Source organism: Macrobrachium nipponense, chromosome 35 (genome assembly GCF_015104395.2).
Source record: "Macrobrachium nipponense isolate FS-2020 chromosome 35, ASM1510439v2, whole genome shotgun sequence".
In the NCBI taxonomy this organism is placed as follows: Eukaryota; Metazoa; Arthropoda; class Malacostraca; order Decapoda; family Palaemonidae; genus Macrobrachium; species Macrobrachium nipponense.
The window spans coordinates 35,654,175-35,667,766 of NC_061096.1; positions in this window are offsets into that span (position 1 = coordinate 35,654,175).

The window sequence follows — 13,592 nt, forward strand, 5'->3', positions numbered from 1 at the left end:
GCGGACAAGAACGGAACGAACATGAAAAAAACGTCCACTGACAACGTGGAGGGTAGTTACAAAAGCTGCCTTAATTTGTATCGTATTTATGTACAAAAATAAAAATACCCTATACGTAATATATTTTCATACACATTTTAAACATGAACATCTATAAAATCAACACATCGATCGCTAAATTTGCACTTTTTTTTTTTTTTTTTTTTTTTTTTTTTTTTTTTTTTTTTTTTTTTTAACGATATTTTTGGAAGAGCAGCAGCAGCTGCTTACGAGAATGAACATGAAAAAACATTGTATTTGATAATGTGAAGGGCAGTTTCAAAAGCTGTCTTAGTACCATATTTCCGTGCAGAATTAAAAATACCGTATACATTTGCATGCACATTTTACACAAAAAAGCATAAACATTTATAAAATCGACACATCGGTCGCTAAATTTGCCCTTTTTTTAACTATATTTTCAGAAGAGTGGCAGGCGGCGGCTTACAAGAACGAACATGAACAAAACATTATATTTGATAACGTGAAGGGCAGTTTCAAAAGCTGCCTTTGTTTATATGCAAAAATAAAAATACCTATACGTAATACATTTTCATACACATTTTAAACTTAAAAGCTTGAACATTTATAAATCCACACATCAATCGCTAAATTTGCCCTCATTTATTCTATATTTTTGGCATAGAACAGCATCAGAGGCATATATTTTACCCTAATACCTATGTAATAACTCTCAATACAATTTTTTAATATCATTTGCATAACCTTTATGGGCTGAATGGTATTTCTACAAAAGTATGTACTCATTAGACATAACGGCACTAGCGGCGCTGTTGACCGAAAATTGTGCCATAAAAATACTTAAAATGCTTTGATTTTGTAACGAATATTTTTGACGACAGCCGTAAAACCGATTCACCGTTGAGCGATTGAGCCATTAACCGCGGGCCGCCATTATAATATATTAATATACATATATATATAATATACGTATATATATATATATATATATATATATATATATATACTATATATATGTGTGTGTGTGTAAATATATAGATTATAGTATTTATATATATATATATATATATATATATATATATATATATATATATAATATTATATATATTATATATTTATATATATATATATATATATATAATATATATATATATATATATATTATATATATATATATATATATATATACTATATATATATAATATATATATATATATATATATATATATATATATATAAATATGTATGTATATATATATATATATAAATATATACGTATTATATATGTATATATATGTAAACAATGTTTCCCCCATATTATTGTAGTGTGGGTACCAGACCCCTGCAAATAGCTTGAACCTGCGAATAGTTAGAACATCTCTGTAAAAATGCTTATCTGCCTATCTTGAAAGTTCAGATACCAAATGTATACTTGAAGGATCATCTTACATCAAATATACCATTGAATTGATATTATTAATATAATTACAAAGTCATCTTAAAATTTTACCATTAGGAATATATACACAGACAGGGAAAGAGAGAGACAGACAGACCACTGAATGACCACCATCAAGAGTGAAATAATTTGAATTATTTAGAGAATAGTAATGAGAGAGAGAAAATAACTCCTTACATATCAAAAGATAGAAATGAACTTCTGTACGAAACACTTCTTTCCCTCCCATAAATACATATATCTTTTACAGAGAAGAAAGAAAGAGAGGGCTGTACAAGTATATTTGTCTGTGTATCATTTCTTTGGCAGAGGAGAGATATACAGTAGTACCTTGAGATACGAAATTAATCCGTTCCGAGGCGCCCTTCGTATCATGAGGTTTTCATATCTTGGACCACATTTTACATGTAAAATAGCTAATCCGTTCCAAGCCCTCCAAAAACACCCCAGTAAATTATATTTCCAGGCCTAAAATACATGTTCTAGGGTTACGACGCCAATCCGTCGGAAGAAATATGACTCCAAAAAGGGAAAATACTGTACATACTTGAGTAATATTCAACTGCATGTAATGTTCAACCCCATTTTTACTGCATATATTAGGACTTTAGCATATGTCCCTTAGCAATAAGCCTAGCCTATGTTAGCCGTCTATGATTCTGACATCTAAACCTAAGAAGCTAAAAGCTTAGAATATGCCAATAAAATGTATAAATAATCATTATGTACTCATTTCAAATAATTATTAATTAATCATTAACTATAATACACAAACAAACAAACAAAAAAAACCTTCCAATTGTTTGTTTACATTCAGCTCTTACTGTCTTACGAGTACCGAACGAACGCCAAGCAATCACTTTTCCTAGGATACAGTAAGCCATAAATTTTCATTAGTATCTCTCTTCAACTAATGAAACTACCAAACAGTATAATAACCATTCATTTCTATTCTTTATTCTATCTTTACCTAATGGCGATACCGAGTTACTGACAGCTATAATGAAACATATACGTAACGTAATATTAAAACAGAAGAAGAATTCTAAAAAATACGTATTTGTTGGCAGTCTGATTTATTTTATATTTTATGATATCTAATTCACAATTTTTTTATTAAATGTATTGCATGTACTCATTTCAAATAATTATTAAGTAACCATTAACTATTATAAACAAACAAAAAAAGCTTCCAAACTTCTGTTTACATCCAGCACTTACGAGTATCGAACGATCGCCAAGCAATCACTTTACACAGTAAGCCATAAATTTTCATTATCTCTCTTCAACTACTGAAACTACCAAACAGTATAATAACCATTCAGTTCTATTCTTTATTCTATCTTTACCTAAGGTTTTTTTTTTATTATTAAATGTATTGCATGAATAAGTTTTTCAATTTACAGCATCCTTTTACCAATAGAATACTTAAAGCAAAGGGGTAGATGCTGACCAATAGGAGAGCAGGATCTTATGGGGTGACTAGCATCAGGAACCAATGGGAGAGCGGGAGGATGGTGGCGAGTTTACTCAGTTGGCGGAGCGGGAGGTTTAAAATTGTTCTCGGTGGTCCGGGAAAATCTTGGGACTTTACAGCAACAACCTTTCGTATCTTGAAAACTTTTCGTATGTAGAGCTGTAAAATTTTTCATATTTGCTTTCGTATCTCGAGTTTTTCGTAAGTTGAGCCTTTCGTATGTTGAGGTACCACTGTATGTATAAAGAAGGAAGAAATAGAAACACTTATAATTGACTATCTTGAAAGTTCAAATACCAAATGTATACCTAAAGTATTAATCCTACATCAAATTTACCTTAAATTATCATCATATTATTGTATTAATCTTTGAGATTATATTAATATAATTTCAAAGTCATCTTAAGCATTAGTAACCCATCTAACACTTCCAGCCAAGAGAGAGAGAGAAAGAGAGTTAGCATTATGATGTGCGTATCTTGTGAGGAGATGTTATGTACAGTGGGCCCCTTATTCGCTTTCTCCGGATTTGCGGACTCACACATTCGCGGATTTCTCTCGAGAATGTTTCCCCGCATTATTCGCGGAAAATTTGCGCATTTGCAGTATTTTTCTATGATAAATATCCCCAAATTCCTAGTTTATTTTATCAATTTCATCATAAAATGCACTTTTTGTGATAAAACTATTAAAAAAACCAAGTATGAAAATTGTTAGTAGTTTTTCTTGAGTTTTAACTAACAAAATAGGCTGTTTTTATTGGGTTCCAAACATTCGCGTGTTCTAACTATTCACGGGGGGGTCTGGTACGCATCCCCCGTGAATACGGGGGGACCACTGTATATCTTAGTTTAACCAGACCCACTGATTGACTGATTAACAACTCAGACCTCCTAGGGAGGCTGGTACCCGAAGGATTAGATATTTTTACATGACTAGGAACCAATTGGTCACCTAGCAACGGGACCTACAGCTTATTGTGGGATCCGAACCACACTATATCGAGATATGAATTTCCATCACCAGAAATAAATTTCTCTGATTCCGCGTTGGCTGAGCCGGGATTCGAACTTCGGACCACTGGATTGGCAGCCGAGCGCAAAAACCACTCGTCCAGCGAGGAACTGTGGATCTTGTGAGGAGAGAGAGAGAAAGTTGTCCTAACAGTATTTAAGAGTGAAATGGAAAGATTATTGTATTTCTTAAATAAAGGATTTTGACGTAGGAAAAATCTATTTCTGGGCGATTGGTTCGTGTCGCCCTGCGAAATAATCCTTCAGTTTATTATTTCTAAGGTAAATTAGCTAACAAATACCAGAGAAAAAACAAATCAAAGAAGATGTCAGAATAACTGACTCGCTCACCCAAAATAAAGAAGGGTGTCGGTATGGTAACTGGGGCGAGTGAGACCACTATCACGAACTTCTTGCCATTTAGAATTCTCCTATATCAAAATTCTCTACGAGAGAGCCGACCCACAGATCGGGGCGGCAACTACTACTACTACAACCCACGCCATGCCTATCACCGCGCCTCTGGTGGCCATCCTGAAGTTAGCAGGCAATGTTGGCGGCAGGGTAGGGTAGTGGTGGGATTTCGCTGGGCGACACGAACCAATCGCCCAGAAATAGATTTTTCCTATGTCAAAATCCTTTTTCTGGGCTCAATTCGTGTCGCTGCGTGAAATAGTACCAGAGAATTAGCACAAGATTGAAGAAAATAAGAGGGTCTCAAAATAAAACTTAAAATTTAAATCTACAATACTATAATTGTAATAAGAGAACATGGATATAAAATGGTAAATGAAAGTCATGAACATATTTAGATAATTTTCTAAATAGGGGTACTTCAAATTAATTATATCTTATAATTAAGTAAGTATTGTTACAAAATAGATATAAAAAGTTACAAATCTTGAACATATTCATATGTGATAGTGTGTGTAAAGATAACAATATAATAATGCAACACACTAAATAAATTTTATATACATAATTAATAACATTATACAAAGTATGAAACCATCATGATATGAGAGTGTGGGACCCTAGCATAAAAATAAGGGAACCACACTCGTAAGGTTATATACAAACTTTTTGTGTGGGTGCCCCTAGCAAAAAAATAAGGGACACACCACTAAGCCATTCATATAAGCAGCTAAGGCTAAAGCGAAGTGTAGAGCAGTATGATAGGGTGGACGAAATTTAAGTGAGGCAAGCAGGAGAGTCTGGATCTTCAACTATACTACTGTGCAGAGTCAGGGGAAACAATGTTTCCCGCTGCCACTGCTGAAAATTTTAGAGATTCTAGAGACTTTAAATAGTGTCGCTTGAACACTGTCGGCGATTTCCATCCAGAATACTTTTTCAAGTCATCGAAATTCATGTGTTGGAAATAATTAATTGAGGTGGCTACTGCCCTGACATCATGTGCCTTAGGAAAAGATTCAGGGTTTGCTTGCTTAATAAAGTAGAGGATCTGTTGTCTTATGCCTTTAATTGATAAAGTGCCACCCTTTTCTCTCCTAAAGAGGGGACCCGAAGAGGAGGAGGATGTCCTTGACAGAAAGGCTCGTAAGGTCATTACTGGACAAAGAGAAGGGTCTTGAGGAAGAGGAATGACTTTCCAAGGTTCCCACCTCAATAAAGGATCCTCATTCTTAGCTAGAAAGCTGCGATCCGGGGAAAGTAGAACTTCTCCTGAGGGGAGAAATTCTATATGACCCGTATCTCTGGACAGAGCCGACAGTTCTGAAATTCTAGCTCCTGAAGCCAGGCTTAGCAAAAATAATGTTTTTCTTAAGAGCATTATAAATGAACAAGTTGAGTTGTCAGTATCTGAAGCCAACTTAAGGACATAATTCAAAAACCATGACACAGAAGTAGGCCTTACAGAAGGTCTAAGTCTAGCACAAGCCTTGGGAATAGACGAAAAATAGGAGTCTGTTAAGTCTATGTTAAAACCCATCTGAAAGATCTTCTTCAAGGCAGATTTATTTGTAGTAATAGTGCTAGCTGCTAATCCTTTTTCAAACAAGGACCTAAAAAAGGATATAGCTGAATTGATAGTCATGATTTTGATGTTTGATTCCTTCAGAAAAGATGCAAACTTCTTAACTGCAGCGTCGTACTGCCTCAAAGTTGAATCCCTTTTATCTGATTCCAAGAAAAGGATATTCTGGGGATCTATACCTGCATCTTTTTTGGCCGCAAACTTCATAAAGTCCATAAAGTTAGGGCTTTGAGAATTCCTGAGGAAGCGAACACAGTCTTCATTTGTACTGACTGAGAGAGCCTGAGATTGGGAATCCGTTGGGGGCGAAGACCCAATTCCAGAAGCAGGGGATACCAATTGCTCTTCGGCCAGTCCGGTGCTACTAGTGCCACTTGTCCCTTGAAAGTCCTGAGTTTGTTCAGAACTTTCAGAAGAAGATTCACTGGAGGAAAGATGTAAATCTTCTTCCACTGGTTCCAATCTATGGACAGAGCGTCTGTGGCATATGCCAGAGGGTCCAGGTTGGGAGCCACATAGCATGGAAGCTTGTGGTTCGCCTGAGAAGCGAAGAGATCGACTTGGAGACCTGACACTCCGGCGTATCCATTGGAATGAAACTGTTGTCCAGAGACCATTCTGACTCCAAGGGAACTGACCGGGATAGAGCGTCTGCTATCACATTCCTTACTCCCGCTAGGTGGGTAGAGGAGAGGTGCCATTTGAACTTGTCCGCCAGGGAAAAGATGGCTATCATGACATGGTAGATGTCTTGATTTGGAACCTCCCCTGTATGGATGGTTATTACTGGAGGAGGATATTGAAGAGGTACTGACATGGACAGATTCTTCATTTGAGTCCAGGGACGCAGATGGTCCCGAAGGATTTGCGGAATTGTTGACAACTTGTCCCGAGATCTGACATTTGCTCTTGAGCGCCAGATCCGGCCTATGTCTTTCAGTTTGGCTTTCATCAAGATGTTTGTTACTGAGGCAAACTGTAGGGAACCTAGGATCCTTTCCTGGTTTCTCCTTGAAGCATATTTGTACTTTAGAAATTGCTTTACTGACTTCGTTATTTCCTTTCTCTTGGCTACCAGAATTGACAGATTGTGGGAGGATAAACCCCATTGGATGCCTAGCCGTTGAAATCGAGACTCCGGAGTGAGTCTTGATTTTCCCTTGTTTATCTGGAATCCCAGATACTCCAGGAACTGAATTACTTTCTTTGTGGCTTTCCGGCATTCCTCGACGGTTGGTGCCCAAATCAACCAGTCGTCGAGGTATGCTACTACCATTATCCCTTGTGACCTCAGTTGTTGAACGACTACTTCCGCTAGTTTCGTGAACACCCTGGGAGCTACATTCAGTCCGAAGGGCATCACTTTGAATGAGAATGTCTGGTCCCCTAGCTTGAAGCCTAGGTAAGGGCGAAAGTGTCTGGCTATTGGGATATGATAGTATGCGTCTGTAAGATCGATAGAGGTGGTGCGGCCCCACGGGAAGTAAGGTCCGTACCTGCGAGATGGTCAGCATTTTGAACTTGTCGCAGCGAATGGATAAGTTTAACTGGGACAAGTCTAAGATTACTCTTCTTTTTAATGAGCCTTTCTTTGGCACGCTGAACAAGCGACCTTGAAACTTTAAATGCTTGACTCTCGATATTGCTCCTTTCTGAAGGAGTTCCTCCGCATAATCTGTCAATTCCTTCGATGGAAGTTGAAGGAATTGTCTGGGTGGAGGGGGGCCCTTGATCCAACTCCAACCCAGACCTTTTGACACAATACTTTGTGCCCATTTGCTGAACCCCCACCGATGCCGGAAGAGGAACAGCCTCCCTCCTACCTTGGAGATCTCACTGCTGCTGTGCTGGGTGAGCTCCACGTCCTCCATGGAAGTGTTTGCCTCTGTTAACGACTCTACCTGATCCTCTCTGACAAAAGGCTCCTCTGGCTCTACTTCCCCTGGCAAATTGGTTAAAGTGCTGAAAGGCTTGGCCTTCATACATTTGGTTGAACGCCGGGGAGACCGCATAAGATGTGGATGGCTGAGCCTGAGGTGAGATCAGGAGGATAGGTTGCGTCTGGCCCTTTGACATAGAAGCCTGTCCTGGTTGGGTGGCTGGGACGGCTGATACAGACTGAACAAAGTGCTGAGGCTTCTTCTGGTAAGGTTGAAACCTCTTGGACTTTTTCAGCTTCTTACCCGAAGCAGACGAATCTTGTTTCCTCTTGGCGGAGAGGCCCCAACGATCTTTGAGACTCTGGTTGAGTCTCGTAGCCTCGTTCTGGACCTCCTTAACCGCTGACTCCGGGAAGAGGTCCGCCCCCCAGATATTGGAGGAAAGCAACTTATTTGGCTCATGCCGAATAGTTGCTTCCTGGAGGACATGTTTCCTACAGTTGACCCTCGCAACCACAAACTCATACAAGTCCGATTGGACTGTATAAGTCTTTGATTTGGTCAACAGCTTGAAGAGCGGTTCCGAAGCATATGAAAGAGCCGCTACCTCAGTCATAACCATGGTGTTGAGAGTCCTTGCCAGTCTAGACCTAGCCTCAAATTCAGCTTGAATGAGGTTGTCAGGAAGTCTTGGAAGTTTTTCACCGAACTGATCCATAGCACAGTCCGGCTTAAACTTTCCAACTGTGAAGGTGGCTGGCAAGTCTTCCCACATATCACCAAACGAAGGGAACAGGGTGATGTGGGGTCTGCCTCTCTCAACTGCGGCAAAGGATCTCCTTTTAGGCCTGCTTGCACAGTGACGCTTGCGATCTTCGTCAAGAAGGGAAGAAAAAAAGGGAAGTGGTTTCCTCTTCTGTCATGAAGATCGTGAATGGACTTTTGAAGGCCTGGCGCCTAGTGTTGATGCAGTCCCAATCCTCAAGACAACGAAGCCATTCCCTCTGAGCCTGATCCCTGGAGTAAAGGACTGTCTCCTTCGGGATCTTGTCCTCTCTGTACAGAGCTGACTCCGTCAGCCTGGCGTAGCCAATGAATGGAGGCTGCAAATTCTCAGGATAGAACTCGAAGTCTTCAATCCTTCGAGTTCCACACTCCGGGATGGAGATGAGACCATCTTGGAAAGGAGCATAAGATGCCGACTCTCCAAGGGTTGCTCATAGAGAATGGTGGGAAGGGAATCATGAGAGGAAAGCTGGATGAGACCGGACTAGGTGCTGGAGTAGCAAGCTGCGGGGCCTGATTAAAACCAGACAAGAGGTTCTCTTGTGTGGACATCCTGTCCGACAGCTGAGTGAACATCTGCTCCATGCTGTTCCTCAAAGATCCTACAAGATCTCCCACCTGCTGCATCATTCCGGCAGAAAATGCAGCAGGATCAAAGCCAGGAACTGGCGCAGGAGCAGATGGGGTACTCAGAGAAAGTACCTTCGAAGGAGGAGAGACCACTGTCTCCGCCGGAGTACGGGATCTCTCCTTGGAGGACTTGCTCCTCGACCCTTTAGAAAGTGAAGCAGAGGAAGAGGAAGCTTTCACTTTCTCTGCTCCGGGGTGAGAAGCCGGAGACTTACGAGATGAAGACGCCGAAGAAGTCTTCTTAGACGACGACGTCTTAGAAAGGGTTTTCTGAGCCCTGTGGCCCTTCACTTTGGTAACCACAGAGGCGTCTGGTGCACTATACGGGAGCTCCGCCCCCGTAAAGCCCTGGAAGGAAGAAGAAGAAGGAACAGGAGATGAAGATCCAGAGACGCCCAAGGGAAGCCCTTGAGCGTCCAACGTACCTACCTCAACCAACAAGTCATCAACCCCATACCATGGGCTCTACATTTATATCCAATGTGGTGACCTCCGCCGAGATGTCCTGGCCTGGTCCTTCCTTCATGCATTGAGCGACCTGCTGTTGAATGGTCGCAATCGTCGAGGCTGCCTCAGTAGGGTCAACGTACCCCGTCGACTTGCCTCCGGGAAACAGAAGGACAGCCATCCTCTTCTCCAGGATGTAAGGCTGCCCTTTGGCGGCGTTCTTCCCGAAGCCGCCGACCCAAGCTCTCAGGGTTGCGAGAGCAGTCTCCCTGACTGCGGCAGCCTGAAAGAGAGGGCGATTATTAGATCTTAAGGCTAAAGGTGAATCCTAACCCTTAGACTAAATCAAGCTTAAGATTAGCAATATCGGAGCATATAAAGGTATCAGTATACCAAGGAAAACTTAAGCTTAAGCATATATCAGAACTCATATTCCATGAAAGTGCTGATAAGAACAGTACTTATCCCGTCCAAAAATTGAGTCACAAGCTCATAGCAGATCGAACATGCCTCGTGGAACCAGACTTGTAAGTCGCCATGGCTGGGTGGAGCAGGGAGCATGAGTCCTGCAGACCTCATGCCCGCAGGGGTCCTGCAACACGGCGTTGCATCCGGGGTGTTCACAGTTGGTAGCCTGTAAGTGGAAAGATACATGAGTATCGAGATTATACTCACAGGGCTACCTTAGTACTCCGCCGCATGCCGGAGATTAATAAAATTTCGGGCATAACCCCTCCCCTAAGAACCTTATGCGATAAAAGTTGATACAGTAACTCCGGTGTAAGCCGGAGGAGGAAATTACGTAAACCAGAGGTAAATATAGAAATATGATATATAACCATAAACGAAATTTCCCATAAGGGCAGGGGAGGGACCCAAGCTTAAGCTAACTATAAACTAACTTAAGCATAACTAAAATTAAAATCGGAAGACAATTCCGAAGCGTGGCGCTGTCCAACTCTGCCGGAAGAATGCCGTAGGGCATACGCTGGAGATGAAGGAACGATGGAAAGCTAAGGACCAACTGAAAACGTATCCACTCCGTTGGTTGGCGGAGCCAACCACGAACCCTCCCTCGTAACCGAAGAACGCCAGGGAAAAAGAGGTGTAGGTCCATCGTCACAGTGGGGGGTGGAAAAGGCGAGGAGGGAAGAATTCAGTTCCCGTGTATACGGCGGAACACCGGAGCAACTAGGGAGGGGGGAGGCCAATCCCTCAACCTTTGTCACACCGAGGTACCACAGCGCACAAGGGAGAACAAGGTCACACCCAGCCTAACGGTCTGTCCAGACTCCCCTACTCCCTCCGCGTAGGGAGAGAGGGAGCCAGACCCGGATGGAGCGAGCGAGAACAGACAGCCCACCCTCCTACTCTATGGCGAGAGGAAGAGGGGGGGTGGGAAGCGACTGGGGCGGGCGTCTAGCTGTACCGCGATCACGAGTGGACCAAGGTACGATAACACAACACAACCGACTGGATCGGACGCCAAGGGTCAAATGCAACCAAACTGACCAGGATGGTGCAACAATATGTGATGCAACAAAACTGTAACTGGCATGGACCAAAGGACCACAGAGACCCAGGCTATAGGCTATAATGCTAGACGCCCTAGGCTAACCAAAATATACTATACATCGAAAATTAAAGTAGGGGAAAAAATACGGAGTGAAAGAGAAAGGACGTCCAGGAGTGCACGACTGACCCGAAAGAAATTCTATCACTCAGAGCTAGCCTAAGCCGATACGAAGAGCAATGGCTAGGGTCTGGACAAGAAACACTCGAATGCCTACAAGAGGTAGAAGACATGCATGCATGACCTAAAACCAGGGGTAGGCTATATCCCCTAAACGATGTAAAACAGCATGCATAAATGAAATAATAGGACACGAGCCACACGTGAATAATAAAAAGGGGGGAAAGGTTCCAGGTATGGGGGACCGAGAACCTAACCGACCACGAGGCGGGACCATGCCGCCATGCTCCAGACCGGGAACCCATATCTATACCTAAAAAACGGGAAATATAGGCACCTGGATGGAACGAAACAAGATCCAAACCTGTGTAGGACACTTAACTTAGCTGCTGCAATTGCTGCACGTTCCATCTTGCAAAAATGGTAGGGATAATCCTAAAACACAGAGAGCGAAACGAGAACACGTGTAGGCGAATGTCCGCTAACTTGAAGGATGTTCACCAGAGGCGCGGTGATCGGCATGGCGTGGGTTGTAGTAGTAGTAGTTGCCGCCCCGATCTGTGGGTCGGCTCTCTCGTAGAGAATTTTGATATAGGAGAATTCTAAATGGCAAGAAGTTCGTGGTAGTGGTCTCACTCGCCCCAGTTACCATACCGACACTCTTCTTTATTTTGGGTGAGCGAATCAGTTATTCTGACATCTTCTTTGATTTGTTTTTTCTCTGGTATTTGTTAGCTAATTTACCTTAGAAATAATAAACTGAAGGATTATTTCGCGCAGCGACACGAACTGAGCCCAGAAATACTCACATATGAATTTTGTAATTTGTTATGTTATTATTATTGGAAAAAAATAATAAACTTATTACATACTTGTACCATAAAGATGATCTCATCTCAGTAAAAAAGAGAGAATTCATAAAAACCTTGAAGATCTTTTACCATTATATGGCACCACTCCCCTCCCTGTCACATTACTTGACATATTTGACAGCTTCTGGAGTACAGGAGCTTCTCTGGAGTTAGAGAGAAGATGAGGGAAAAGAAACCGAAAAAAAGAGGAAAAGAATTTTTATACATTCAACTTCCCTGGCAGATATATACTTAGCTATAGACTCTGTCGTCCCCGACAGAAATTCGAATTTCGCGGCACACATTACAGGTAGGTCAGGTGATCTACCGCCACTGCCGCTGGGTGGCAGAACTAGGAACCATCCCATTTTCTAAGACAGATTTTCTCTGTCGCAGGTAGCCATAACATCGTTGTTGTTACCTCCTGACTTGGATTTCGTTTTTCATCGCCGTTGATCTTCTGGACTGTCTTTTTGGTGACGTATTTGGATCTGTGGTTTGGCATACGCTTTTGTGGAATGTTTTTTGGATTTTGCTCAAAAATGTCTGATTCTAGCTGCGAAGTTAGAAGATGAATGAGGGTTGTTTGGTGAGGCTACCGAAAGTGTCGTTAGATCCTCACAAGGTATGCAAGAAGTGTAGGGGATATGAATGCACTAGAAATAACACGTGTGATGAATGTGTGAATATGGATGAGGAAGGATGGAAGAAACTAGATTCCTACTTAAGGAAACTAGAGAGAGATAGGGTTAGAAAGGCTGTCTCTAGAAGCATGAGTAGATCTCGCTCTAACGAGCCAGTTAGTATAACTAACCCTCAATTAATTGCTTCCTCAAATGCAGTTTCAACCTATCCCGTAGCAGATGTTGCAAGTTCTGCTGTGGAGATTGCAAATTTGAAGTCAGCATTAAAAAGGATGGAGCTTGAAATGCAAGCTCTTAAAGGTAAGAATGTGGAAAGTGACATAAGTGTCCCCAGTGTAGTGGAGGGTGCGTCTGATCGGCTGTCTCGCTCCCAGACCTAGACCTCTTCCAAGCTCCCAGGCCCAGAGGAGAAGGAATGTCGACAGTCGTACGGAGGTTACGGAGAATCCCCACCGGTCAGGCGTCTCCTCGGCAGAATCTGTAGCGTCCCAGACTGCCAAGGATCGCCATTGGAAAGGCATCCTGAAAGAGCGCTTTTCATCATCCGATTCGTCTCCTCGAAGAAGTGGATGGACTTCCGACGAACTGTCGTGTCCGATCAAGAGGAGTTGGAAAGCTCCGATGTTGGACTCGAGCCCGGAACGTTTCCCGGACGATTCTCCTTACGAGAGGAAAAGAGCCAAGAGGACAAT